We start from the raw sequence: 6,000 nt of genomic DNA, 5'->3' as shown, positions 1-6,000 counted from the left end.
AAAGACAATCCTCTTTTAGTTTGAGGGTAATTAGTCTCCCTGAAATATTCTATTCCCAGCATCAAGTAGCAGAATAGGAATTCTGTTGAAGTCATCTCTCAAGAAGAATTAGTCCTCCTGGAAGTTTGGAAGACCTAAACCTATCATAAAAGTAAAAAGAAATAGAATCCTGAGTAGCGACCTTTCGTGGTTCCCTCACAGTTATATGTACATGATACTATTCTATGTATGTCACCTCAATATCACCACTATTTATGGTCCAACATTAAGTATGACATCGGTATTTCTTAGTAGCAATGGTGATATGTTACAATTCCTATAAATTGATGACAACATTACAGTCTTGTTCACAATCAAAGTTGTGAACAAGACATATATGAACTCTAGAAAGCTTGATTGTCATCCTTTCAAAGGTTATGTTCTATAAAAAAGTTACAAGGATCTCTTAGCTAATGAGTTAATAATTGGGCTAATGAGTTATTGAAGCTTCTATCTTTAGCAAAGAACATGTGATTCTAAATTTAACATGGTATCAGAGCCATGTTGAGGACAAGGCGAAGAAGCATTGAATGTAATTATGAAAAGTCTCTGCAGCCAAGTAAACATTTTGGAGATAGAGTTGCTGGGGCCCCTAAAAGACTACACTACACGTGAAGCATCTCTATCAAGTATTCAATCTTTGTGGCCTTGTTGACATAGATATTCACTTGTTCTAAAATTTCAATGCAATTCTGAAGTGGATAGGCCGAAGTGTTAATGATTGTTTTGGGTTTATTTTTTTTCTTTGGTTCGATCTGGTTTACTCGATGGGATATTTCAGACTTCTACACACACACTTCTATGTTCTCTATGGTATGGCTTGACCCCTTATCCAGGGAAGTCTACTGTGCAAAGATAGCTTAATTTCTAGAAGTTGGCCTGTATATAATGCAACACTAATTTACATACATGTATGTTAATACTGCTAACTCCGACAATTGTTTGTCATACACACTAATTTGCATATCTGAGTGCTAACATATGTATTCAATCTCTGTTCCATAACTCATATACTTCTGAATGATCTCGAGCACACTAGTTCCTTTCTTGTGAAGTCCTCTATCATGACAATGTTTCTCTCAAGTGTTTTGATGCTTAACTTCTGATATAAATTTCTGAGGCCAACACTATCTGAGGATTTTTTTTGGAATTCACATACTTGACAAAGTGTTGAAAAGTGTTATGTTGAAAATAGACCTTGAGGATCTAGACACAATATTAGTTATATTAGATCAAATGCAAGAACCAGTTCAGTCCAGTCTATGTATTGTGTACAAATCTATGGTGTATTCCTGAATTAATACAACAGGTCAGATCCCTTATATAGAGACCTATAACACAAGTTTGGTTGACCTGAGTGTATAACTAAGTGGGTATGAGTCAACTAGTTTAGTGATTATGATTCGATCTAAGGATTCAGTCTCTGTATATGTTGGTGCAGAGAATCTGAAGATCATGGCTTATTTGATGTACACATTGACTGCATTCAAATCAAGTTTTGGGACAGATTTCTAGAATTACTGATGTCACAAGGATATTGGTTCTCATGTTCTTCGAGAGTGTAAGGTCCTTATATGGTAGAGGGCTTTGAGATAGAATATGCATAGAATTTATTTTCTTGTAGGAATGAATGTGCTTAATGCCCAGAACATGTGATGAATGGTTAACATTCTGAGGTCCTGACTCCTAAGTCCTGACCGGGCATTTTTCTTCTTTTTGAAGCTTAAGGAGCCAGGATTAAATAGTCCCATTGATTGCATGTTATAAAGCAATGATCTAAGTTCCTTGACAAGAAAATTCATGCATACCCATGGGAGATGATAAAAACCACCATTTTTCCCTTTTAAATGATCCTTATTTATATTTCATATCACTATAGCAGGGACAAGGACATTGCCTTGTTTGCAACGAGTTGAATTACTCACTGATGATACATTGACAAATATTTTTTACCTCAAAGATGTCTTCTTGCAGACATGGCATGTTATATAAGTAGTCTTCTAGTAGGAAAGGATCACAAGGATCCTTGATGAGAAGGTTATTCAATATATGGAAGAATCTTGGAAAGTGTATATTCCAGTAGAATTTTGTGGATGTCATCTGGCATATTATGGAAGCAAGAATCAAAGAAGTTTACTAGTTTATTTGCTGCATCAAGGCATAATTGAAGTATTTTGTCATCTTGAGAAAGGAGCCTCATCATAGACATTTTCTTCAAAGAAAGAGGCAGTTCGTGAAAGAAGTTGACTAGATGACAAAATGAAGGAAAGAGGTATGCACATCTTTAAATAAGATCTCTTCATTAGAAAGTAGAATTCATGTATTCAGAGATATGGTAGGAAGAGTTAGATGCAGAAATATATTTGGAATCATGTGCATGATATGTCTTGGTTAAATACTAGATGAAAGAAGGACTCTTCCATATGGGTACTCGATTTATAGAAGCATGACAGTTGTGCATAAAACCTAGTGGTATTTATAAACATTTGATATGGTCTTTTTTAGGGTCCTATGTTCCATAGTAATCAGGATTTGTTAATCTTTGAAGTCAATTGAGGTCGAAAGTCAAATTTTGGTCTATACTAGCAAAATTTTCGAAGTTATAAAGAAAAGAGTATGAGTCACTGTATAGATATCATTGCTAATCCCACTCCAAAATTGAATATCATTTCCTCATGGTAGGTCATCTCCATATTTCATGAGTCTCTTAGTTAATCATGGTTAGTCAAACCCTATGAATTATACTTTCACCCTCTTTCCTCAAAGATTGAGTCAAAATTCTGCTACTAGGGTTTTTGTTGCACTTTCCCTTTTGTATGGTTCATAGCTTCATTCAAGAGTCAAAGGCATTCCTTTTAAGCTTATACCTCCTTCATCATCCTTCACTGACCATTCTCCATCATTCCCCTCATCAAAATATTTTCATTTCCTTATTTTACCAAAAACCAAAGAAATTTGTTGCGCTTTTACCCTAGGTCTATGTTCTGACCTTTTTCCCACCTTTTTCTCACAATTTTTGATAAATTCCACTTCTAGTATTTTCCTAACACCCATATCTATCCCCATATTTTTTCCATAATTTTTTCTACCTCCCTTCCCTCTCATTACCTTCCCCTAAGTTTCCACTCTTTTGTGTTGTGCTTTTACCTGGTCACCATGTTCTCATCATATCTATTAAAACTCACACCCATTTTCTATGAAATTGTTATATGAGATGCATGGGGATGAAATGAAAACACCCACTCAATTTCAACTCAAAATGATGCACATTTTCAAGAAATGAGGCATCGTCATCTATAACCATTTTGGGATTTCCTCGATATTTGTGACTCTAATTGCGCTGAAATGTTTTGTGGAGGTTCATTATGATGATATTAACCTTTTTTTTTAAATTTCGGCCTATTTGGATTTACCGTTTGTGAGATATTCCCAAAATACAACTGCTACAGGAGAGTTGTTGCGCTTTTGCCTCTATTTTTATCATCATTTTCAAAAGATATTTATCACAAAATGGAGATGAATTTTGGAAAGAAAAAGGAGTTTTTATTTAAGCATGGAACCAAGAACAATAACCTCTTTCAATTTATGCATAGGTGTTATGGTTAAAGAGATATGATTTTGTCTTCCTTACTTCTCCTTTCGCTGCGCTTATGGACGATCAGTTTTGGAATCAAGTTTGAAGAGGCTAAAATGTTGTTTTTTCATGTTTTAAAGGCTCCAGGGTGTACTGGAAATTTCCAATTTTCTTCGCAGGTCTTAAAGAACACTCAAAAACTCATTCAAGTCATCAAAATTTCAAGTCAACTATTTGTTGTGCTTCTTTCAAGATTTGTTACTTTTCTGTGTGACCAACTTCAATCTTGGATTCTGAACAAATGGGAAAGCATTTTTTAAAATGGGAGGAGTTTTTTGTTCATAACATACCCAAAAAAAATCCTCTCTCATTGTTTACACAGAATTTACTGTCTTGGAGTTACAGGTGGCACCTTGAGACCCATTTTTCACAATTTCACTAAGCCAAGATTCCTGACAAGGTTCTGGAACTTTTTGAAATTCGACTTGCTAGACCTCCAACATGGCATGGTTGACCTCAAATCTATTTGGATAATAAATTTTTAGGATTTTTCTATCATATCCCATTATTAGATCTTCAGCTATCACATTTTTCATTAGTCAAAAACCAAACCCTAGATAGTAGGATATGGGAAAATTTTGCAAATATTTTATCCATGAATGCTAGGAACTGTGAAGGCCAAGTGTCAGGGAAACACAAGGGAGAACTCATTTCAAATGCATGGAAATTAATTTTTAGCAAATTCCAGGTGTGATAACGAGGGAGAGAAAAGATATACTAGCCAATGCTAAGGCATCACAAGGGAGAACTAGGTCAAAATGCTTGGAAATGAACAAATAAGAGCACAATATGCCAAGGAGTGTCAACGAATTCTATGTGTCCCAAGGACAAAGTTTGTTAGGATAAGATCAGAATAGTACTTGAAGGAGGCAATCCTATGGTTGTGATAAGGTGTGTACAAAGTAGCTTTAGACAAAGGGAGAATTTGGGTTGGGCAGAGCATTGTTTTGTCAATGACTTGGTTGGGTTCCAAAGTTGGAAAAAAAGTAAGGTTATCTATGAGGGCATGATAGCTAGGGAGTTCCAAGGTGTTCTAGGGAATTCCAGGAACTACTAACTATTATGAGGAAAACTAGTGCCCATTCAGAGCTGCTAGTCCCAATAAGACGGGTAGCTATCTTAGAAACAAACAAACTAAAGTTACCTATGTTTTCCTTTATGAGAGATAGATGAGAGAGAGGCAGAGAGTACCAACCTCAATCTTTCACTAGTCTCCTTGCTTGTTTCATCTCTCCTTTGATAGAGCTTTCACGACTCCTTTCTCACTTGTCCCGCTTCAGAGAACACCTATAGAGTCATAGCATCAAAATACCATCAAAGCATAGAGATCTATAACCATAAACAATGTAGGATTAGATGTACATTAACCATATAAATGCATATACAAATACAAGATTCAGAGATATACAAGCATATGAAGGAAAACTCAAATGGATTTATTGATAGAAGTAGTAGAAGAGAGGATTACAACCAAGCTATCTAATCTAGCATCATCCTCCTAGCATGAAACCCCTCTTCACCTCATACAAAGCAAGATCACCCAACAATACAATGTCTTCAAAGAGAAACCAACAACATTTCCTTACAAAATACAAAATTCCAGCCTCTGGATCTCTAGGATGAGGGATCCATATATAGATGTAAGTAGGAGAGTGAGTCAGCTTCTGTGATTTTGATTAGCATCATTTCACTGATAGTTCTTGGTTCCACTTAGAGATTTCATGATCTCTTACTCATCCCTGGGCGAATTCAGAGAGGCAAGTGTCATATGAGTAGTTTCTAGAAGATTCTTTTAGTTTCCACCTAGTGAACTGCTTCTACCATTTGTCTGCTCTTGCTCATCGCACCCTACAAAAGGGATTTTCAGTATGCATCGCACCCCCTGTGTCTAACAAGTGTGATGCATCACACCCTCAGTATGGAGTAGTCTGTATGGTCCAGTTTTGACCAGTTCTGAGAATTTTTTTAGGGAGAACTTTTGGGAAATAATGTAATCAGTTGAGCTTGTTCCTTTAGGGTATGAAACAACACTTTTAGGTGTTTAGAAGCCCTTGGTTTATGGACATATGTGATTAGGGTTGCAGTGCCCAAATATGTCTATAACACTAACACATGCTAGAAAGTTCCAAGGAATTTTAGGCATGCCAAAACATGCCATGTGCTAAGGCATATGAAGAAGTTCCAGGTGCCAGGGTGTGTCGCCAACACATGCTAGGGAGTGTTAGGGCCAAGAACTAGGGAAACATAAGGTAGCAGTAGTTTCAAATGCATGGAAATGAATGAATAAGAGTGTGACAGATAGTGTTATCTAACGAGTACGAGGTGTG

This window comes from Pinus tabuliformis, chromosome Q (assembly GCF_031772625.1).
Source record: "Pinus tabuliformis cultivar Carrire ecotype Pingquan chromosome Q, CPIR1, whole genome shotgun sequence".
Lineage (NCBI taxonomy): Eukaryota > Viridiplantae > Streptophyta > Pinopsida > Pinales > Pinaceae > Pinus > Pinus tabuliformis.
The sequence above is the reverse complement of the archived record's forward strand: the minus strand, read 5'-3'. Positions refer to the sequence as shown.